Source organism: Rousettus aegyptiacus, unplaced genomic scaffold (assembly GCF_014176215.1).
Source record: "Rousettus aegyptiacus isolate mRouAeg1 unplaced genomic scaffold, mRouAeg1.p scaffold_m13_p_18, whole genome shotgun sequence".
In the NCBI taxonomy this organism is placed as follows: Eukaryota; Metazoa; Chordata; class Mammalia; order Chiroptera; family Pteropodidae; genus Rousettus; species Rousettus aegyptiacus.
The window spans coordinates 5,704,092-5,729,080 of record NW_023416293.1 but is presented as its reverse complement, the minus strand read 5'-3'; the positions used below and the strand labels follow the sequence as shown (position 1 = coordinate 5,729,080).

The 24,989-nt window shown below is 38.1% G+C and overlaps 1 long non-coding RNA gene across 1 annotated transcript in view; it reads left to right on the top strand.

Moving 5' to 3' along the window:
* The window catches only part of LOC107498981, a 152,742-nt gene that overhangs the window by 113,782 nt on the left and 13,971 nt on the right, over positions 1 to 24,989 (top strand). The gene's annotated exons all lie outside the window — the stretch shown is intronic.

The following is a 24,989-nucleotide window of genomic DNA, read 5'->3' as shown; positions in this document are numbered from 1 at the left end:
GTTAAATCCTGTTATTTAAGACATAGATGAATAGAATTAAGAAACCAGAAAGTTGCAGGCCCTCTCATCCAATTAGAAGAATATGATTCTCAATATAATTCTAGTCTATCGTATGCACGTATGCCTTTGCGTACAAATTTCAATGTATAGCAGTAGTAGAAAAATAAATATGGAAACTGCACAACTCATTTCTAATATTTATGAAGTCGCCCTACTATCAATAAATTCCTAGCATGTCTTTTTGTCAAATTACAGTTAATTTATTTGATTTTCCAGCTAGGTTTATTTCATGTGTATTTTGCAGAGATATACCAGAACAAGCTCAATTAACCATGATTTACAAAATAAATGCATATATTTCGTATCTCTCAGAATGTCATACACAAGAACTTATTATTTGATTTTAAATGAGATCTAATTCCTTTAACTATGACCATAAGCAGTAATTTCCTTGACATTTTAAAAAAAGTTTTTAAGGTATCAATGCTATCTCATGTCAACATGGATAAAATAGAAATTCATACATATATAATTCATAAATTTATGAGACAGAATTATTACAGGTTTTCCAGTATAAATTCCTGCTTTATTGTCAAATAAGATGCGATACCTACAAATGCTTTCTTATTTTTTATTTACGATTTTGAGAAAATGATAGCGACATTTGGAAGGTCGTTGGGCATAAAATGCAGACAGATGGCCTCTCACGACGCTGCTGTGAACTGTGATGGAGTTAGCTAGGAGGAAGCAATTGAAAAGGCAGCTCTCTCTGGCCAAGTCGCTCTGAACAGGTAATCAGGGACACAGTGCGAGGCTAAGTCCACCTCTGTTTATGAAACAGGAGGAAAGTTTGCCCCTGTGATCCCAGAGGCAGGGGCCATGAGTGGGGAGCCCAGAGCAGACGAGCGCCCCTGCAGTCGCTGGGAGCGGAAGGGGCCAGTAGCAAAAAGGCGGCGTCACTTGTCACTTGGGTGGGAGTGGCAGTGTGCTGCGAAGGGCCTCCGGGGCCGAGCTTGGGTCTTAACGTGGGGTGGAGGCTGACCCGTGCTACGGGGGCCTCATCAGTCCCGTACAGGGGGAAACGATCGACTCTCAGAATGATGCACGCATAACTAATGCGCACACTCTCTGCTTATATAGAGAAAAGGATATATGAACTTCAACAAGTGGACATTATGAAAAAAAAATAAAGGTGAACCCGTCAGTAGTGACACCAGGTCTAGACACTTGTACACCACTGAGTGTGCAGGTACTAAAATGAGTCGCTGTAACTGTCTACACTGCCTGGGGTGACTGCTTTGGGTTTTTATTATTTACCTTCTATAGAAGAGGATATTCGGTTCAGTTTTATGTTACATCTTTAGAGCAGCTAATGAGTCTTTATTTTAGTCAGAGTGTCTCTTATGAAAATAAGACATTGAAGATTCTATAGAGAGAACAAAGAAGGGCCAGTTAAAGCCCCGGGCAAAGCGTTTACTGTTGCTAGAGGCAGTTAGCCGTGAGATCGTTGCATAGCGATTTCAGTACAAGAAGATAAATCAGAACTAGAGCACATATATTTACAAGTCAAGTTTTAATGTTTTGAATCAAACTTTGGATCCCACATCGCATGATGTTTTTATTCTTAAAAAGCTAGTGATTTTGAGCCCGGTAACGTGCTGTGCATTTTCCAGTCATTGTTATCGAAGGCTCACATCGGTTCCATGAAGTTGTTAGTAGAATTACATGTACTTTTTCAATAAGCATGTGATACACAGAGACATTAGTTAACTTGTCCCAAGTAACGTTGTTAAATGATGGTTGGAATTTGCCCTGCGCAGTCTCCAGACCCTGTTCTTGTTGAATATTCAGTTATTGCTCAAAACGGCCACTGATCCCCTGCCTTCGTGAATATAGGTGTCGTCCTATAACTTGCCTTGGTTAAGGAATTTGAAATGACACATGTCACTTCCCATCCCAAGGTCCAGAGCTAACCTGTGGCTTCCATGCATCTTTCTTCTTTCCATGAGACTGGTAAAAGTGCCAAGGTCGTTCAGTCACCCTGGATCCCAGCATGATGGCAGTATGAAGCAGAATGGGTACCAGTCTGAGATGAACCCATAGGATAAGCACATTCAAGGTTATAAGGCACTAAGAATTTTTACCGTTGATTACTGCAGTATAATTTAGTTTATTTCAACTGATACAGCTCAAAACCACTATAATATTTGGCTTTACAATACACAATATGCATTACACCTAGTGCCAAATCACATCCAGGATTTTATTAGTTGGCAACTTAGATGAGGATGCTTGATTATTTCTTTCATTTGAGAAAACAGTATAAATTATTAACCAAAATAACTAGGATAAATGTCAAGACTCTTCCACTTGATCTACTGATCAAAATCAGAGAAAGTCAAATAAATGAGTTAAACCAAAAATGAGAATGTCATGTTACATGGCAAAATAAAAGACTGTTTCGCCAACCCCAAACTGTCAGACCAGATTTTCATCTGAGTCTTAGGAAACATCAACTCGGTTTCTTCTCTGGATGTACGTTACCTGAATGCATATCACCTGTGTGCAATTATGGTTTTTATCCTCAGAGTGAGACTGACTGACTTTATCAGTTTTAATTTGAAAACTCTTTGGAAATGCTTGTATGTCGTGGGGCATGGCTCTGGACCACTCCACAGTGCTGTCGAGGATGGGTAGTCTGGGAGCCACTTTAATGAAAGTCGTCCTCGCTTGCATCACACACAGAAACCCCAGTGCCCAGAGAGAGGGGTCCACACGAAAGCATCAGAGCCCTCAAAGCAGTCGTATAAATAGCGCCAGAGTTCACAGTTCTAGGGGAGGGGAAGGCAGATCCTTAAGCAAGTAATCCACCATTGTGTGGATTATAAATCTATCAAAAAATAATTTTGTAATCATTTTCAGTAATTTAGACATTTTCTTATAGTGAAGAATGATCATTTACAAGAGTATCTTTTCATTTATTGGAACTCTATGGGTTCAATTTCTGAATAAGCAATTATGGCAGTTATACCTAGTCTTCTAGTAAATTTTAATTTTACACTTTCTTCTTACCCCCAAAATATGGCGCTTCTGGGTTGTAATTTTTATAGTTAGCAATATCTTTCCAGATCCTATATGTGACTGAGATGATGATGTGACATGGTTCTGGCAGAACTGTGTAAGTGTGAGTAGGAGGAGCTTTGAAGAAAACGTCTTAAATAGCATATATTTGGTACAAACTCTTTAGGTTTTTGACAATCTCATTTTGTTTTTCCCTGGAATGTGGATGCCAAGCCTGGAGAAGCTGGGCGCCTCTTGATTTTGAAATTAGAGTGGACACCTCGATCATTCATGACAAACTTTAAGGGCAGTGTTAGCCCTGACCTGCCTACCCACCCGCTCGGTGCCTTCTAATTTCATGCGTCACCCTTAATTGCATTATCTTTAATTTACAACCAAATGTAAATACGCGCTGAAACAGCCTCCCAAAAGGAGATTCTTTATAAGTTATAATCGCAGTGCTGGGTCTTGCTTTTCTATCTCAAACAAACCTTATTTAAAATACAGTGTGTTGTTTTATGTAAATAATAATGGCACATTAAATTGAAAATTCATGCTCATCTTTTTGACTTTAGAAGACAATCTAAATTCAAGTTCAGTTATTACATATAGAGATGATTATTTAAGTCTGTTTTTCTCTGAGTTCCTGTCTCCAGATGACATTTATTTCTCCTTCAGGGTCCCATCATCCCAATTAGACTTTCTGCAGTCTAGACTGTGTGTTATGTTTAACAAACTCCAATACACACAACACAAAAATGTAGAGGGATTACAGGAAAATCATGATAAATATTTCCATTGTTTTAAAAAAAGACAAACTCTTTACAAAGGTGGTACCACAATTGAAGACAGAATATCCCAGCCCTCCCCAAAGCCGAATTCAAATTAAATGTATTGAAGGCCAAGAAGACAGTGCCAAAAGGCATCCACAGACACACAAAAATAGATCTGCATGTCACCCACCTTCTCAAGGGCCAAGACACCGCAGCCAGCCCAAATAACCTCAGAAGAGTGCCTCCAGGAGTTACAAACTTGACCTCTGTAGCATCATCAGGTTCCCTTGACCACTGAGTCGGCCACGTAGAAGATAAAAGACAACAACATGTTCATGGCTGATGTCAATGCCAGCAAGCACCAGATCCAGCAGGCTGTGAAACAGCTCTATGACATTGGCATGGCCATGGTCAATACTCCGATCAAGCCTGATGAAGAGAAGAAGGTACATGTTCACTAGCTCCTGACTCTGATGTTTAGGATGTTGCCAATGAAATTGGGATCAACAAACTGAGTCCAGCTGGCTAATTCTAGATATAAACTTTTTTTCATCATAATAAAAAAAGGAAAGGACAGAAATAATAGAACAGAGAGTGGGCACAACTTCATAGCATGTACCACAATGTGCTAGAGTGAAATGCCAGTCTTCAGCGATGCAGTAAAGTGATGGCTTTCTCCAGAAATCGGTCTGCAACGTGTAATTCTCCTGAGTGCGTATTTTGTCCTTTCCCTCAAATGTTATATCTAAAGGAGTATAGAGGAGGAATTCACTTTTCATGGCTGTACGGTATTAATGATGAGCCTTTTACCTCACAGTCATGGAATTGGGTTGTATTTAGAGGTTGAGAAATCAATTCCTGAGATCAATATTTTTTTGTCAATAATTTCTAAAAATTTCTTTACTACTTGAGTTTCATTTCAGATAATTCAGAACTAATAACTGCAATAAATATAGTTACCCATTCAGGCTTTGAATATGGACCTCATTAAAAAAAATTTCTCTGTGTTATCAAGAGACATACCCCTTTTACAATGGTTAGAGAATAAATTTGTTTTGTTTCCCCAGCCCAGGCTAAGAACAAAGCCTGTGTAACATTTTAAACCGAGGGCTGTGTTATTTTAGAATGAGCAGACTACCAATTTGAAGGAGGAGAATAAAGGAATCCTTATTTTCCTCTGCCCTGCTATAACGTAGTTCGTTCCAGATGTCATGCTTTGCCGTTCACAGCAACCCCCCTTAGAGGTCCAGTTTCTGCATTGTTAAAAACTTTTGCATCATACATGATGTGAAAACAGTTGAAGGCAGTTTTATCAATGACGGAATGTGTGTCTGCACTTCAGGATATGATGAGAACATCAGGGCCTTCAGTACTAGATCTCCTCTTCTCCGTGGTTTGGGTGCCCTTGATATTTTTTACATTGCATTCAATTGTAGATTTTCTCTAATTGGAGCAAAAGATGGCTGCCATCAGCTTTACATTCCTCTAAATATAGAATTCTTAACCTGGAATAGAAATTTTCTTTCACAACATCTGTACATTAACTCTAAGGAAGATTTGGGTTATCTCTGCTCGTGTTACCTGCTTACCCCTACAGAATTGTTGGGAGCATCATAATTTATGACCTGTCCAGGCTATAGAAATTGTTGCCTGTCTATAAACAAGCCTCAGAAAAAGGTAGAGCACACCTGCTTTCTTTTGTGTAGTTCAGCTTTATTGAGGTTTAATTGACAAGTAAAACTGTAAGACAAAGCAGACATTGTGATGACTTGATACACATGTACACCGTGAAATGATGCCCCCATCTAGTTAATTAATGTGCCTAACAAGTTTATCTTTTTCTGTGTGAGTGAGAGAACGCCTAAGTAACAGGAAATAAAACAAGCAATCACTGGATCGAGGAAGAACACCAGGAGTTCATCCAGTCCGTTAGCTGAGGGCTAAGCCTGCATGTCGAGAGCAGGGGAATAGCCTTCGAGAGGCTGTGTTTGGACTTTGAAGTCAAAGCTCTCGCCATCTGTTTGCAGAGGGCGCGGCCACCTGAATCAGCCTGGTGCCGGGAGCTCTTTGTCAAGCACACTGTGCATTTCACTCTAATGTCCTCTGATTCGAAGCCAACCAGGAACAGTGTCACTGTCCCCGACTATGTGGTAGGTTGTTTATCTCTTGCTATCTCAACTATTTTTATTTAGTTTGGACTTTTACTAGTTTGAGTGTGAATAGATGGAAATATTAATTTTCTAAAGCTGCTGTGCTAATGACCACAAACTTAATCGGCTAACACCGCCTGCAGGTTATCATCTCGTAGTCCCTGCGGTCGTGAGTCTGAAATGAGTCTTACGGGGCTGAAATCAAAGTGTTGGTGGGACTACCTTCCTTCTGGAGGCTCTAGGGGAGACGTTTCCTTGCTTTTCCAGTTTACGGGGTGCATCTGCCTTCCTCGGCTTGTGGTTTGCTTTTCCATCTTCACAGCGACTCATTCCAGCTCTGATTCCATTGACTGTCTCCTTGTTCTTATACTGTCCCTCCTACCTCCTTTTTATAGGGACCCGGCGATTACATTGGCACCCGTGGGTAATACAGGATAATCCTCGCATCCCAAAATTCTCAATTCAAGCACTTCTACAAAGTCTTTTTTGCCATGTAAAGTAAGATATTCATGAATTCTGGAAATTAGGGCATGAACATCTTTAGGGGGTATTAGTCAGCTTACTACAATGTGGTAGATTCCTACTACATTGTCAGTTTCATATGTAACCCATGGAGACTAGTGAATATCCTCTTTTATTAATTTAGGTGTACTTAATCTACGTCATGTATTACCTTGTACACTGTACACATGTGCTACTATAAAAATAACTACAATAAAAAACAAGAAACTTGGAAATCTTTCCCAAAAAAATAATCTTAAAAAGAAAAGATATTCATAAAGGAATTATATTTAGACAACTCAGGTCTTAAAAGTTTCCACTTTACGGTGCCCAGTCTCTGGGTGCTTAAGAAATGCTTCAAAAGTACTTCGCGTTTGCACACTCCCCAGATTCTCGGTCTTCATCAGCGCCCTCTGGTGGCCCTCACCCACATTTCTGGTTTGACGGTCGCTGAGATAATGTGTCGTTGATGCTGCTGTCATTTCAGTCTTTCTGTAGCTCTCCCGCTTCCAAAATCTCACCATGAATGATCTCTCTATTCTGTCCCCTGCTCTGGATCAAGACGTCCCCTCCTAGCAGCGTGGGAGCCCACCAGTGCACTCACTGACTGGAAGCAGTAGCATTTCTCAAGTTGTCTGTCTTTGGTCATGCAATAGTCGTTTGTGATCCTTTCGTGTCCCATGTTATACTTCTATTCTACTTTATAGGCATCGCTCGCCATCATGGGAACTCATGACACTATCGCTAGAAGTATTGTCTGGGTTACAGGGTTGTTTTTTTTTTTAATTCCTCCTTTATTTTAACCATATCGATTTCAGATATGCATTTTAGCAAGTATCAATTTTGCCAAATTAAAGCAATGCAATTCCAGTTTAAATAACTTATTTGTTTTTCAGGAGGAAATAAAGAGTTTAGTGTTTTTTTCAAAAAAAAAACACACAAACACAAAAAACCTTAAGCTTTACACTCTTAAGTAAAATGCATGGTGAACATGATTTTATATGCAGCACCTCATATTACTTCTTACTTTTGAATAGATAAGCTTTTTTTCTGCTTATCCTTATCAATTTAGGAACTAGGATTCTGAACAATTAATATGCTGTATCATTAGCATATAGCATAGTAAGTAACCAAATATTAGTCGATCAAAATGTTTCCGTTAGAGAAGGGATTTTCCTTCATGACACCAGTGTTAATAGTTGTACAACCTGCAGTTGGCAGGGCTATAGCTTAAAGGCACACAGTGGGCAAAATGGGGACTGGAAGATAATTTTGTGTTATTTGTTCACAATTTCCTTTTTCTTTGTCATGTGCCTCTGTAGGTATGATAGACTTTCTCAAACCATTGAATTGGAACTCTTGGACATTTGACATGCTTTGTTTGACTAAGGACTTGTGAAAGGATATGACATTTGCTATATCTGAGCAAAAGGCTTTAATGTGTTTCTTTAGCTTGAACTTATTCCTGCCTTTCACTACAAAAACAAAGTGACACAGATAGTCAGTGCTGTCTCAAACTGAGTTCCCGAATGCAGGACACACAGAGCTGAGTCCAGCCAAGCCCAGAAAAACTGGGAAAGAGTGTAGTTGTAGCCAACCCATAAGCCTTATGTAACATGAGCAAAGAAAAAATTGCATTTGTAAGCCACTGAGCTGTTGACAATTTCTTTGACTGTGGCAGAACAGACTATAATAGCTATATCTTGTGTTTCTTTGAACATTTAAAATAGAGTACATAATGCTTCCTGCCTTAAAATGGAAATAATATTATTATTATTTAATATTAATAAATGTATAAGTGACAATTCAGAGTAATGACTTGAGTACAGATAAATCATTAAAATTGATGTAAATTATTAAAGATTTCTAATTGGCTTATAATCCTTTTATATAATTCTGAGGAAATTATAATCATGTTACTTAGATATATATTCCATTTTTATTGCAGCTAACAACATAGCATATTTATATAGCCTCATTGGGCATTTGTATTAATCTAATAGCGCTATGATAATTACCAATCCCCTGCAATTAGTAACAATAACTTATATTCAAAGTATCTCTTAGGTGTTAAAATAGAACAAATAATAAATTAGAAATAGGAAGCAGTAAAAAAATGACATATCTAAAGAAAAATTTTAGATTAGAATATTTTAATCTAAACATTCAAGTGGTATCAGCTCAATGCTTTCGTCGTAGTTCCTGTGTTTATGATATGGAGAAGCTCTATGACCGCTACGAACAGTCATGTTCTTTAAGGACAGAAGGAAGACTGCCCGGTATAAAAGAACAGATTCTTGGACAAAAGTCAGGGGATATAATTTTTAATAATGGCTCTGTCTCTGACAAGTTAATCTGTCTGACCATGAACATGTCCCTTTCTCCCCCAGTATTTTATTTTGAAAAATTACAAATCAACGGAAGTGGTAAAATGTAAATAATCGCTACAAAAAAAAATTACGCATACTGTTCAAATTAGTTGATTTGCAAAATTAAAATTTACAACAAAATTTGAATCACTGAGAAAAGTGGTTACTACCTATTATATAATATATAAAAGAATATGTATTTTTGGAATTTGTATAATTTTGGGGGAAAAAATTTCATTTGATTCTCTATGGACATTTTCCATATTAATAGAGGAAGAAAACTTCTGATCTGTTTCTGTGCATTTCCACAGAAGATTTAATGTTAAATTCTCCAAACAGTGAGTAGCATTTTGGAGAGCGTCTCCTCCTCCGAGAGGCTGCATCTGAGAGCATCGTGCTCGCACTGTAGTGTCTCTCCTGCAAATGAAGAGAGAACAGGTACTGCGCTTCCGCCCTGGGGTGGCAGACACCCCACCGAGAAAGTAAATCGCCCTCACAGTGCTGCCTTTGATGTCCTCCTGAAAGGTGGATGGCTCTCCCTTTAGGAAAAAGTCACTGCAGTTCCGAAGAGGGACTCCTGGCATTTCGTAATTGGAGCTGAGTGCGTGGACCTGTCTAGGTGTGACACTCAGACAAACCTGAGAAGACTAGGGTACCAGAGGAGATTTATTACAGGCAAAAAGAAAAAAAAAAAAAGGGAGAGGAATCCCCCCAAACCTGAGACGCAACTCAGAGTGATCATTTTCTAGTACATCTTCCCCTTCAGGTACACTGTACCATTATATATAAATAACCCTAGCAGGCTTTTTTTATGGCCAGGCTTACAAAAGCCTGATACAATCACTTTATAATGTATGTATCCTAAATGGAAAGCAGCAAACGAGTTTATTTGTGGTTTCTGCATACTGTAGGCACTGTTGAATAACATATTCTTTCCTTTTACTCCAGACCTTTTTTCCTCCATAACCTCTAACAAACCCCACCACTCACAAATTCAGAGAGTTAATCAGAAAAATGGTTCTAAAAAAATAAAGGATAAACATTTTCACTCCTAGGTGAAAATATTGATATCATTTTGTTGTCGTTGTTGTTAGGCTTCTGCTAGGAATTTTAAATTTATTATTTTTCTCACTTTAAACCTCTTTTTCTAGTTGGACACAATCAGAACAGAAACAAAGTTGAGCAACCGGTAAATGCCAGATTGGGGTTTTAAGTCTTAATAAGTCTGACTACAGGATTTCTATCAGGATCACCTTAAATTACTTGTTAAACTAAGGATGCAATAGTTTATCATGTACTACTAAACATACGTGTCTATTATATTGTGCCTATAGTAAAAATAATAATGATGCCAAGTGTGTGTGTGTGTATATATGTGTGTTCAAAAAATAACAGAGATGCATTCTGAGAAATACATTCTTAGGCAGTTTTGCCATCGTGTGAACACCACAGAGGCACTTCCACAAGCCTCGATGGTCTCGTCTACACACTGCCCGGCGATACGGCGCGGCCTCCTGCTCCTGGGCCACAAGCCCGCACTGCCCGGTACTGCGCTGAGTACTGCGGGCAACTGTAACATGGTGGTATGTGTGGCGTAAGCACATCTAAATACAGAAAGGGCGCAGCGAAAATACAGATGAATGTAGAAACCGGAACACCTGCCCCGGGCACTAGCCGTGAATGACACGGCAGTGCACGACTGAGGACTGCACTGCAGTCACACGAAACTCTCCTTCGGTGATAAGTCAGCCTTGGCTTACCGTCACTTTTTTTACTTTCTAAACTTTTTAATTTTTTTAAACTTTTTGATTCGTGTGATAACACTTTGCTTAACCTCAAACAGCTATCCAAAAATATTTTCTTTTATCCTTACTCTATAAGCTGTTTCTTATATTTATTATGTACTTTTTAAACTTTTTTGGTTAAAAACCAAGACAGGGCCACACACGTTAGCAAGGCCTGCACAGGGTCAGGGTCATCAGTATCTTCCCCTCCACATCTTGTCCCACTGGAAGGTCTTTGGGACAGTAACACACGTGGAGCCATCATCCCCTGTGACAGCAGTGCCTCCTCCTGGAACACCGCCTGGAGGCCCTGCCTGAGGCTCTTCGTGAGGTATCGCTCTTCAGAACTCTGTCCGTGATGGTTTGCTTGGTCTGTCTCTCTCTTTTTTAAATCATAGATTCGCTTGTAAGCAGATAATGCACCATGAATATCTCTCTTTATTAGTGAAAACTTGTTGGCGTTGAGGTTCGTGTCCTTAAATGTCTTAAGAAGCTTGTCGAGGTCTGCGAAAGCTTCTGCTAAACCTTTCACTGTGCATTTTTGGGGGATTCTTTTTCTTCTCCTGCAGTTTCCTTTCTCTTGCCTCTTCTTCATCCGTGCCTTCCTGTTCCAGTTCCAACAACTCCTTGGTCAGTCCCGCAAGAACCCCCCTTGCGAGTTCCTCAGTGTCATTGCTGCGTGACATTACAATGCGACAGTGTCACTAGGCGATAGGAATTTTTCAGCTCCGTTATGAGCTCATGAGACCACTGTCTTACTTGCGGTCTTTGACCAAAAAGCCAGTATGCAGCACATGACTTTGTAAGAGTGTCTTGAGCAGCTCAAGAAGCCTAGAACGAGAACTTCTGGCCCTTGCCAGCTCAATATCTATAAATGATCCCCAATCATACTATCCATGAAAAGACACCCAAGTTCTCCACCATTACCTCAGGTGATGTTACCATTCCCCGTGGAGGACCACTGTACTAGTTACCAAATACAATCTAGCTAATCGAGGATTTTCAATGAACGGAACTTGGCAGCTAGTGATCCAGCTAACATGATGTATCTATAGACCAGAAAAGACCTTTAGACATGCTAAACATTAGATATCTTTCCTCGAGCAATTTTTATTTTAGGGTTGCCATGGGAATAAGACTGAAAAGATATTTTAAGGTTTACAAAAAAAAAATGTGTAAGCTTGCCTCTCTGAGACTAATTTGTGCTGAACCTTGCCTGTTATCTATGGTTTGGTGGCTGGAATGTAAGCAATAATATATTGTGAGATTGCTTGAGCCAAATCATGTCTGTCTACTCTGTGTTACTCTGAGACCTTACGTGTCCAGGGCTCATGGCAAGATGAGCTACTCCTGGCAAAACCCGGGTTTTCTGCTCACTGGGATTCAGCAACACTGGTTTAATGATTTCTAAGAAATTGTATTTATTCCATGTAGAAGTGTTAGCAACTAAAAAGAAAAGGCTGTAATTTTACCTTTCTTCTTTGTCAATAAAAAACACTTAAAGAAAATACAAGGATGAAAATTATACAAATGAAAACTAAAACATGAAAAAAATTGACTTTCACACACTAGGAATGCCGGAATATAGGCATGAAAATTATAAAAATAAAGACTGAAATATGCAAAAAATGACTGTTGAACTTAGGTCTTTGGTGACTTATGCTATACCACTCCTGGACAACTGGCTTCGGAATTTTTAGTTGAGATACCTTATCAGTTTAAGCTTTTACCTGACCCTTTACTTTTTCATCCATGGCCAAATCTAATCCTAATTAATATAGAATTTCATACCTTGACATAAGTTATTATAAATGACTATATTCTACATAAATGTTACTGCACTTAAAAATCTGCAGCATTAACTTTGTAGGCATCAAGGACTTAAATGTTGTAAACAGATAAAATGACAACCTTTACTGTGTCGTAGAAAAATATTTGACAGTATTTTAGTTTGCAGTGCTGTGGTGCAATGGTCTGAATGTTGGCTGCTTTTACTCTACTTTAGCAAAATCCTAGTTTATAAAAAGACAAGTTTATAAAAAGACAAAAGGAACATGTCTGCTCCGGGTGAACTCTGTTCTACAATTCGGGTTTTGCTGCTTCAAAACTGCGTCTATCCCAAAGAAAAACAGAAACGATCAGCTGTGCCTGGTGGCATCGTTAACACAGTGGTGCCTCAGAAGACTTTTAAGCCCCCTCCTAAGGGTGCTGTATGACTTCCGGGGCAGCCCAGCAGCAAAGATCAGATCAAGCGTGCTTTTTGCTTCACATGGCCTCAGAAGAGCCCCCTGTCAGCTGGCGGCGGCCGTGGGCGTAATGCTAAGCCCAAGAGCAAAAGAACAGCATCTTTGGGCTTCTGCACCACTCTCGTCCTGCGGTTGTGTTTACACAGCCGAACAGAAGCAAAGAAACTGATGCCGATTAATTTTGTGGGAGTTTATTGCCACAGAGTCAATAGCTCTAACCAGAAATATTCTGCAGTTTTTAAATCCCTAAGCAACCCTTGAGCTCTCAATACTACGCCAGCGGGACAGAGGCTGTGCAGCCACTGAGACAGCGTGGCGCTCCACGCCCACCCAGAGTCAGCCCGCAGCTTACTGCGCAGTGCAGCCCTCCCCAGATGCAGGGGCTCGGTCCCTGCAGGATGCCAGTGGAGGGGTTTCCTCCCGGAAAAGAAGCCGGCCACGCCCGATGGGCTAAACAAGGGGCTACTCTTCCTGCCACAGAGAGGGGCCTTTTCTGCATCCGCTCAGTAGGCCTGTCTCGGCGCGGTGGGCCACCGATGCCCTCTCCTCCAAACAGGTCTTACCAGGTGCAGTTATTCATCTTCTCTCTCTTTAGGGACAAATGACATATCCTCTTCTATACAGGTCACGAGACCGTAAGAAGCTGCACCTTATGACGAGGAAGGCTAAGGAGTCTCATAACTCTTGAGATCATGAGCTTGAAGCTGAACTATGCTCCTGCTGGTATGTCATGATTCGGATAGGTTCAGGAGAAACTCCTTCAGAAATGCCAGCAGACGTCAGCTGCTTAAACAGTCCATATTTATAAACTTCAGCTGCCATTTGCTTAGAGCACTTATTCGGGGCATACAAATACAGAGTGACAGGAACCCTGTGGCTATTAATGATAAATAGTTTTGAAAAGCTCATAGTTTCATTATGTTGTGCTAAACCCCCAGAAACCATGACTGTCACTAAAGTAATGTGGCACCCAAAACGGAAGAATATTATTGAGCCTAAGAGGATTTGTATATGCATTTATATTGTTCCCATTTAATAAAACATATGGTATCCTGGCTATTAATTTTACATGATGAATTCCAAAAACAGAAGAGAAATATATAACTAAGCAATGATATTTTTATTAAAATATTTATCGGCTTTCAAGGGGATACATACTTAAAGCATAGAATAGTCCTTATGCCCTCCCTCCACTGCATGACTCAGCTCTACTTCATTTCTTCATTTTGCTTCCTTTTCAATTTATTTTTTTTATGTTTCTAGTCTCAGATTCTTACCCTAGCTTCAAGATGATTATGAATCCATGGCTCAACGAATAGTTCAAAAGGAGCTGCCAATGATAGTTATACTTAAAAACCAAATACAGCATGATATGCCATTTCATTAAAAACTCAAATGCTTCTCAACTTTTGATTTCGGTAGCTCAACTTCAAATTGGATAGGGAAGAGCGGTTTAATGAGCAACGTTTGGAACAAATATACTATATAATTCACTCTCTTGCTCACCCAGAAAATTCATAGTGCTGGTTTTAAAACTTTCTCTGCTCCCAAATGAAATTATTTTTGAAAGTTCAAGTAGGTCTTTTCGCAACCCATGGGCTTTAAATTAATAATGAGGTGATGAAGAGTAGACAAGAAAAATACAGGTATACTACAGTGTGTTCTTATTTCATCTATATCCACATATTCCTGGTTGACCAAAACCTTCTACAGGAAATTTTTGGTAGCCAAAAATAGATGTGATCAGTGATTTTTGAGTCTCCTCAATGTAGTTTATAAGGTTTATAGTCATGGGTTACAAAAGTAGAAATTATGAAGCCATAATTTTTAATTCAGAAACACTTAATCTTAGTATTGAGCCCAAACATCACACAATTTTCAGTAGCAGATATCTTGAGAATGATAATCTTCGTGTTTTTAACCCAAGTGATTTGATAAATATAAATAAGGGTAAAAGCTACAGAATAACCTACCTTAGAGACACTCAAATATGAGCATTAGCCAAAGAGCGATAAAAGTACTTTCTTGTTAGACTTTTTTGTACTTATTTTGTATCTTCACACCACAGTTTTCAGTCCTGGCTAATTTTGTTAGCAGAAAGTTCTGCTCTAAGTCACTCTCTTATTTTTGTTGTTGTTTTATGCTTGAGACCATGGTGCTTATATGCATGCCCTTGTAAGAATTTCTGTTTATTGTTTTAGATAGGGTATTTACTCGTTTACTCATTAATCTTGTCATTTTTAACCTCTGGTCATTAATTCTCAGATCTTATAATAACTAATTCATCTAGTAAAATGTTCTTCACCATTTTGGGTGTTGGAGGAAATGCCTACTGCTCTCTGTCTAGTGCAATCGCACCAGTCTTTTTTAAACTACGGTCAAAGAATATATGATTTTGAAACACCACGCAGACCTTCCATTTTTGCTCGGTGAGTTGGAGGTATAGTGTTCCAGATTCGCACACTTTTCTTGAAGGAAGAGTAGTAGTTGTAAACTTTAGGTCCCCCTGGGAGCACAGAAAATGAAGATTCTTGGGTAATGATCGTAGTGACTGAAACCTTTATCCCATGGGCCTGAGATCCACTGAGGTTGAGGAATCTCATCTTAAAATGCAAAATCGTCTTTTGTTGTTTTTTCTCTTGTCATTTTATTTTCTGTGGACCAACGGCATTCACACACGGGAAAAGACAGCTCACACCACGCCCTCTGCGACACACATGCTCACTGTGTGCCTTCTGCTTGTCTTTCCTCCTCTTAATGCCCCTCTCCACCTCCGCGCACCATCATGCATTTATTAACAAACACACATGAAACCGGACCTGACTCCACTGTAGCTGGAAGAAATCTCACTGTGACCTGAGGGGCGCGACTGCTTTATTTGGAAGGAAAAGCTACCAAAGTATATTTTCATATCTTATCTATACCTAATATGTTACTTGTACATTTGCTCATCAAACTTTTCTCAATAAAATGCATTAAATTATCACTTTTTATTACTTAAAAAATATTTCCCCAGTAATAAAGGATAAATGTTTTTTTTAATTCTAGTGAAATTTCTAATGGTCCAAGTACGTAGGTCAGGCAAGCATTACTTCTTACGTTTCAAATCATGTTTCACAGGATCTTTAGTAACTGAGTGTGACCCAGCTTACAGACACCCATGGGTGCCTGTGCTTATTCACAAACGCCGTCTCTTTCTCATGTAAAAGTTTTTGTTTTGTTTTGTTTTGTTCGTATCTAGTTGAATGAAGCAGAACATAAGATCAGGATATAAATGGAAGACAAAACAAAACTTCTTATTCATATACTGACTTAAAGAAGTGTCTAAGCGTTCATTGAATTTGTGCTGATAGGATCATTGGAACTTGCTGTTATAGGAACAAACTAGCTTACCTAATTTTGACATATTTATTTTTAATTGAAGTATTTATGATTATGCAATCTATGAGAATAGATTTAATATTTCCCTTGTCTGCCAGTACTTTCCACAGAAAATAAAAATAATTGGTCCCATATAAAACTAATTGGTACTTATTTCCCTATACTTATGAAACTAACCTTACAAACATATTTTTATTTAAAAATAAGAAAATTAATTTAGCTTTATCTTCAGGGATACTGTGTCTACAGAGTCTAAGTGGACCTTTTTATATCTTATCTGTTCAATTAGATCAAAGTATACTATTAGAATGGATAATTTGTGCCATTTTTATCTAGTAATATACAGAAGTCTGTGGATTCTGAGCTGCTGAAACGCTTATAACAGGTCCCACTTAAAACGAGCAGCCCTAGTAGTAAGGTCATGATAAATTAAATGAGACAATTTTAATTGGTTTAAATGACCCACTTGCCATCCATATATCGAGTATAGGGGCCGAACAGATCTTTCTCCGTGTTGTTTGAATTTAATTTTGAGATTTGATTTCCATAAAAGCTGGCCAGTTTGCCCTTTGTCAAGCTCTCTGGCCAAAAGGTTGTCTGCCTCATTTCCATTAATAAAAAGAACGTGCTTTTAAAGTTTAACTAGATTATCTTAAGGGCAAAAAGTGAATATTAACTGTGAACTCTGATTTTTCAAGTACCTGGATTTGGAATTCAGAATGATTGCTTGCTCAACAAATATTTTCGCATTATTTCACTTTTTCATTAAGTTTTTAATTATTGAAATTAAGGAAAATGTATAATAGTGAGTTTCAAATCTGAGCTCTAAGCAAATGATTTAATGAAGCAAAATCTAACATAATAATCAACATAAGTAACTTTACAAGTATAGTTACTTTTATCGTTATGTAAGTGCATATATATATATATATGTATGTATCTTTTATATTTATCAGAGTTGAGTTTTATCCTAGGTCAGCGCTTCTCACAGAGGGCACTTTCATGAAATGTATTAGTTCTTAACAGTTTCTTCATCACAAATGGATTTAGCCTTATACCACTAGCCTGTTTGAGAGTACACATTGTAAACACCTGTTTTTACATGATTAACAAGCATATTGCGTATATTAGTTCTCCTGTTATTTCCAGACTCTCATTTAACTTATCATACTTACCGTACTTGCTGGGGGGCCCCGAGTGAGGCAGCTTATGCCTGGCAGTGAGGCCGGTGACCTGTCTGTGGCCGTGTCATTGGAAGCTTGTGTTGTCACCACCATCACCACCTCAGTGCGGCACATGGTTCAGTGTCCTTGAAGGGTTAGCCTCTCTTGCGTTCAGGGCGGGGGCCGGGGTCCTTAAGTTTTCCTCCCACGTCGTCCCTGCCCCCTCAGCTTTCAGCTGTTACTGCTCACCTGAACCACAGGTGAGTCTTCTCACGCTTTCGACTTGCCCGCACAGGTAGGCCTGCGTGTTCTGGTACAGAGCTTGCGGTGAGGGCAGGGCTGTTCACGTGTCATGGCACAGCTGCCGTCTTAGGTAGGGTCCAGGTTCCTTACTGGCATGATGTGCAGTCATCCCCTTCCTCCAGTCCTGAGAGTCGAACCCTTTATTGGATTTCTGTTTGGTCTTGGGTGCCAGCTTCCTGCCCCTCATCAGGGATAAAAGGCCCCAGCTGGGTTTAAGTAAAGGGTCCTTTCCCAAAATCCTTTGCTGTTCCTCCCCTATAAGGGGCTTTTCATTTTCTTTCTTCCTCCAGGCTTCAGATGAAGTCTGACTTCGCCCTGAGTGCCGGAGGTTGCCTATCCGTCCGTCCGACAGGAGCAGGCAAGTTTTGTGTTTACTCATCTCCTAGAGGCAATTGATTTCTTCCTCCTGGGTTTTGAAAGACAGAGATTTGTAGTTCCCACTTTCACAGCTTAAGACTTTTACTTGTTAGGAGGCGAGGTCACAGGTATAAAAGCCGGCTTTGTGCCCTTCACCTAGCAACCCCTGAGCCCCACCTGAGCATGTGAGCCTCCGCTCTGTGCGGTCTCTGGGGAGGCCCACGGGGAAGCGTGAGTCTTGTTTTTGGTCAGAGCTCTGTCTTGTGTTTGGTCCCCCAGTTGCTGCAGACACACATGGCAGCTCAGCCTTGACCTCAGTGTGTCTTTAAAATCATAGCCAAGTTCTTCTGATTCGCTTTTAAGATGGTCATCGCTGTCTCCCTTGCTCTGGAAAAATGGAAACGTGCCTGGTCACTCTGGCAAGGACCGCCCCCCCCCCCCCAACCTTTGGAAGTCAGGGCATTTGGTGGTTTTCTGGAGTCAGCTCCCTGATGCGCTCAGGTTGTCAGGATTTTGTAGGTTACATGAGTTTGTGGTGTTCTCCCTCGGGTCGGAAGCAGCATTATTTAGTGTTCTGTGCCTTCAGTCTCTGGTCGTCTTTTGGTTTTGTTCTTTTTCTCTGATTTTAATCATTTGATGATGATGTGTCTTCATATGGCTTTCTTCATGCGGCTTCCACTCGGGGAGGTTGAACTTACTGCATCTGTAGGTGTGATAGGCAGAAAAATTAGCTCCAAAAGAAGTCACACCAAAATTCACAGCGACCACGATACATTATGTTACTTGAAGAGGGGTTAAGGTTGCAGATGCAATTAATGTTGCTAATAAGCTGACCTCGAACTAAGGAGAAATCGTAGATCATCAAGGAGGGCCCAGTGTCATGTGAAAATTAAGTACAAAATGGAGCCAGGACTTTCATAGCTTTTTAATTATTTAAATTGCATTTGCTGTGAAGAACAGCATTGGGAATATAGTCAATAATATTGTAATAACTACATGTGGTGTCAGATGGGTACTAGACTATGGAGTGATAACTTTGTAAGGTATATAAATATCTACTTATTACTGTGTATACCTGAAACTAACGTAATATTGTATGTCAACTATAATTAAAAAATAAATTTTAAAAAATTGTATTTGCTTAACATTTATACACTTCAATTTTCTGGAGGTTTAAAATACAGTTCTAAAAGTTGACACTGTCTTCTAATGGGTTTAAACAAAACTTACAACTATTATTTTCTTCAATTCATGTGAAATATTTTCCGTAAATGCGTTGTCAAGTGATATGGTGAAAATGAGTGTTTCCAATTGGGCAAGCACTTTTTTATTAGAAGTATAAATTCATATAAAAGAGTTATAATATTTGATAAATGGATGAATCTTGTTACAAAATATCAAGGCAAGATTTTAGATAGTTGATGCAACTAACAAGGGAGAAAGTAGAATAAATTAGGGAAATACATAAAATATTTCTAGTTAAGTTTAAATATATTCAATTCTCAACTGAAAGTAGCTAACAAAAAAAAAAAAAAAGCCCCTCGTAGAAGCTCAAGAGGGATGCTTTCCTATTGCCTCCAAGAACTTATTCATTCTTTCTTTTATCTGACAGATACTTACTAAGTACATGCTTCTACTCCACGGCCAGCCCTGGTACAGATAGGGAGTATACCATAAAAATGTAACTTAATCTTTGAATTCCGAGAGTTTATTGGGGGAAAGGTAACATATACAAATAAACATGTAAATATCAAGTTGTAAGTGCAATGAAAAAAAAATGGAACAGAGTAAGGGGTAGTGAGGGCCAGAGAAGAAAATGACTATCAGGTGGTGAGATGAAGTTTTCCACGAGTGACTATTGATCATAGAGCTAAAAGAACAGGAATATATATTAAGGAAACATTTAGGAGAAGAGTATTCCAACTGAGGTAACAGAAAGTTCAAGTACGCTACAGAATTCTAGATAAAAGGGTAAACCTTAGCAACTTGAGTGTACAATATAACCAGATGGTATGTGTGGTATTTGGTGTACCACTCGCAAGTGATTTATATTTTGAAACCGATATATTCATGGGAGCTCGCCGCTGGTAAAGTGAGAGTATGAAGACATGCAGAATGTTTGCAGATCAGGGCCTGAGAGCATGACCCAAGAAAGACAAATTACCGGCTTGGTATTCATGTTGATAACTGAATATGACCCTCAGGACTCCACCTTCCCACGCAGCTTTCAGACTCAAATCTTGCTGTATGAAATAAGATTGTCTGGTAATTAAACTTCTGGATGCTGTTCCATTCTAGACTGCAAAACACTGCCACCGAGATATCCAAATAGCAATGTACATTGGCACAAGTCACAACCAAGGACCTTTAGAGCACACTTGTTAAATACCTTCATAGAGAATGCTCCCAAAGTTGAGTTCATCAAATGCTAAAATGTTTTTAAGTATCATATTTATACATATTTGAATTTAGTTTTATGTCATCAAAGCAAACATGAGAACCCATACGTAAGGGCAATACCCCACTCATTTAACCCTCAGAGTGATTTGAATGCCATCACGTTCAGAATATAAATGAATATTACTCATGAAAATATGGAATATTTTCTCGTGGCTTTTTATTGTCAAGTTCACATCAGTCTGGCACAACCCGGACTGAAATAATTGCCTCTTTAATGAATAAGGAGCTAACTGAATCTCTATGATTAAAGGATTTCAGCAGGACTTCAAACTTTATTAAGCAGAGAGTCACTATATTATTTCAAGCAAAACTTTTTGATGAAGATTTCTTGGTTTTTTAAAAACCTAAATTAAGATTTTGGATTTGCCCTTTTGTTTTGAGTTATTTGGTGTCATTTTTATAGAAATTAAATTTTATAGCCCACTGTACCTTATTTATAAATTAACAATGACCGATCTGTTATTTGTTCACCATTTAGTACCTGGGTATTCTTAAACTTTGGTAGGACTACTATATTAGGTTATGTAGCATCTATATTTTTAAAGAACAAGATATTAAACCTCCAAATATTTTTTTTCTATGAGCGTATTATAAAGACAGAAATGCTAGGAACCTTCCATAATTTCATAACATTTCAAATTCCATGGCATATCGTTATATAAATTAAAACTAACTTTATGCAAACATAATCCTCCAAACATTTCTGTGTCTTTAGACTAAGTCTTCCTCATTCTCTAACTATTGTTATCCCACTCAGTGATATTGAACAAGGTCACAGAAGTTGCAGTCTGGTTTCAGCTTCACCACTTATTAGTATCGTTGGCTTGGATTTTTCCAAGTCTATTCTATAAAATGAGGTGTAATAGCTAACATACAGAAATAAATGAGACATTATTCATTAGAAATCATTCGTAGTAGATGACAAATGGTATTTCCCTTTTCTCCTTAAGCATTGAATAATTATCTCTGAAATGTTTACCTTTACTGATTTCACTCTCTGTATCCTTACAGTATCTTACTAAACAGCTTTTGTAAATACTCATGAATGATAAATCCCTTTCCTCCTCACATAGTTCTCTCAGAACTTAGACCATCTCTTCCTAAAGTCTTATCAAGTTTCTTATGTTGTGACATTGGTCTTTGGAAAGGAAAACAGTTTTCATGTAGATATTTTGGCTCTGGAGATATGGTCAGTCACTTCATTTCTATGAGATTCCAATTTTATCTCTTGTTAGTACTGTTAACAATGTTTATCCATTTATGGCTTGATTCCATTTTACAACTTTGAGGCTGTTTCTTAGAGTTCAAGGTGTAAGCTTGATTCCAGGTACTTAGAAGTTTGCAAATGAGTTACATTGTCCTTCTGGGTGTGGGAGCGTCGGGGGAATCACATTAGATGGGGAGGAAAATATAGATGCTTTAAGTTAATATATTTTAATTAGTAACATAATTTGCACTAACATTTTTGTTATTGTGGTGAATCTTTGTGGATTAGTCAACATTATATTAAACTATTTATGAAACATGTAGTATCTAAAGAGAGTAACATTCAAAACTAAATATAACAAGCCACAGTTTCAGTAAAGACTTACTTTGTACTGTTCCCTTAACACGTGGTAACGTGCCTCAGAGCACATACAGGTATTTATGAACCGTGACTACCGAATTTAGTAAACCTTCAAAATCAATGCTTTGTGGAACACTTAGTTATTTGTTAGAACCTAACCTGCTCGATACCTCTACTAACAGATCATGATCTCCTTAAAGATTTAAAAAAAAAAAAAAAAATCTGTCTTATTGGCTCAGGCAGGCAGCGCTGTAACACACACACGCGCGCGCGCGTGATCGTTAAACACTAGGCTGTATAGCTGCCATCCAGTACATGCTGCTTTGATAAATGAATATGTAAAAGACATATTCTGTGGCTCAAATAATCTTTACATGTGAAAATAATCACTTTGTATTTTAGCTCTGAGCTAAATATTCAAAATACCTTTAAAATAATCAATTTTTTTCATGTTTTTTCCCGTTCACACCTGAATTTCGTGTAAAAGGCTACAAATTTGCCTTGTAATGATCAACAGTGAAAATTTCATACAGCCCCAGTGAGTTGTCCTCATAATTAGTCTTAATGATTCATAGGTTCTTGTGTTTCATCTGACTGTAAAATTTTACACTTTCAAGAAATACTCATAGTCTATGAGATATTTTTTTACACCCTAATTAGAGATGTGATGAGTCAAACAACAGCCTTTGAATTCAGAAAGGTCTTCTTTTTCTGCACATATGTAGTTAATGTTCTGGTGCTCGTATTATTCTCTTATTTTTTGACAAAAATTTTCATTCGGTAAAACTTAATTATTTTTGAAAATTATAATTATACTTTTACATAAAAATTATAAGTATAGGTTTAAGAAAGAGCTACTATTAAAGGGAAATGTTCAAAACACGTACGTCATGATGAGTTAAAATAGATATTGTTTAATCTGTGTGATGATGACAATATTATTTTACTGATTTTTGTTTTTTAAAAAAAATTGGTTTTTGCTTTTGTTTTTGATGGGTTACACAAATCTCTAAGAATTCTTATAAAGGTATGTTGAAAATAACATTTACTAATATGAAAAGATGAAAGAATAGATATCTCTAATTTACTACTCACATATCTGGAAATAGCCCTTTTATTTTGTAAATTAACTCAAACTTTCATATTAATATAAATAAGTAGTATGTATCACCCATCCTACATTTTAGTCATAGAATGATCTATATATTTATGATTATTCCATATGGTATCTATACATTTCTTATTTATAGACATCAGTTTTCTAGTTAGGCAAAATGGAATCATATCTCCTATGTGTATTCTGAACTGGTCTTTATATTGGGAAATGAAATTTATGTTTCTATATTTAGCACCCAGCAAGCTTAGTAAATTAAATATGTTTTTAATTTTCATTTTCAATTAGAGTTGACATTCAGCATTATTTTATATTAGGTTCAGGCGTATAGCATGGTGGTTAGACATTTATACAGCTTACGAAGTGACCGCCTGGCATGATCCCCTGGTACCCGCCTGGCACAATACATAGTTGTCACAATAAGTACTTAATGTCCCTGTAAACTAAATATTCATTATGAAATTATCATTATGCATAATAAAATAATATAAATGTCATTAATAAAAATTATTAAATTAGTTTAAGTAAATATTTATTTTCAATGTGTAACACCAAATGATATATGATGGTAATATATATATGGATAATATAATATTAAAATGCCTCAATTTTACCTACTGCTTGATGACTTGCTACTAATTCGATGATAGTGTTGAAAACATCGATGACAGAGGCCATGCTAATTACAAGAAATTCGTTTTCGATGCTAGGGCCAGGTTACTTTGAACTGGAAATCTCCGCAGTTGTCCCCCGCCTTGTCACCACGGTCTTGGCACATTTTTCCGCCTTTTCTTTCAGTTTCTCCTGCCTGTGGTGAGTTTTAGGGAGGGTCCAGCCGTGTGGTTCCCTGGGGCTGCCTTTCCACACACGGTCACTCCACGTCACAATGTTAGTAAGAGTCTGTGCAGAGCGAGATTCGGTCACTCACACAGTGTGTTCCCAGGACGGACTTTTCTGCTGTGATTACCTTCCTCCTCTTTTCAATGCCTCTGAATTCACTGAAAACCAGCCAGAAAGCTTGAATATCCCTTCATTTTCATTCCAATTTAAATTTCAAGGCAGTGTTATACACCCTAATTTTATTTTCCACTGAGCAAGGCTAATGCTGCCCCACCCCATATAGATCGATCTATCAATCATATATTTATCATCTATCAATCTATCTAGCTATCTGTCATCTCTATCTAAACTGAAATGTCATTTGCTTCAAAATTATGATGCAACATCATCGTTATGTAGTTAAGCACCTGTCTCGTTACCTATTCTTTCGTCCCTGGATAGCCAAAATTATTCTTACATATGTTCTCTTTGTAAAGAAAGTTTTGAATGCGTGACCTGCCGAGAGAGGAGATCACAATGAAGTGAAATCACCTGATGTTTCCAGGAGGCCTGTGCACTATTTCAATAAATTACACATTTATTTTAAATAACATTATAATAATTATAAGCCAGATAACATCCACTGGAATAGAAGCCCGTACTACACTGAGAATACAAAGGGATGTTATTTAAAAACCCTCAAACGAGAAACTTCACTTTTTAAGTGTAAACAGATCACTTTGACAATTTCCAAAGACACAGTTTTAATGTCCAGTGGACACTGCGAGGGCATCATTCAGCAGGGAAAAAAAAAAAAACATTTTACTGCGAACAAATGTCAATAGAGAAACAATTTTCTAATGTGCTTATCTCGATGGACAAATGTCAGCAGAAGTACACACAATAAATATGTCGATCTCAAAGCATTCTAGCAGCTTTCTC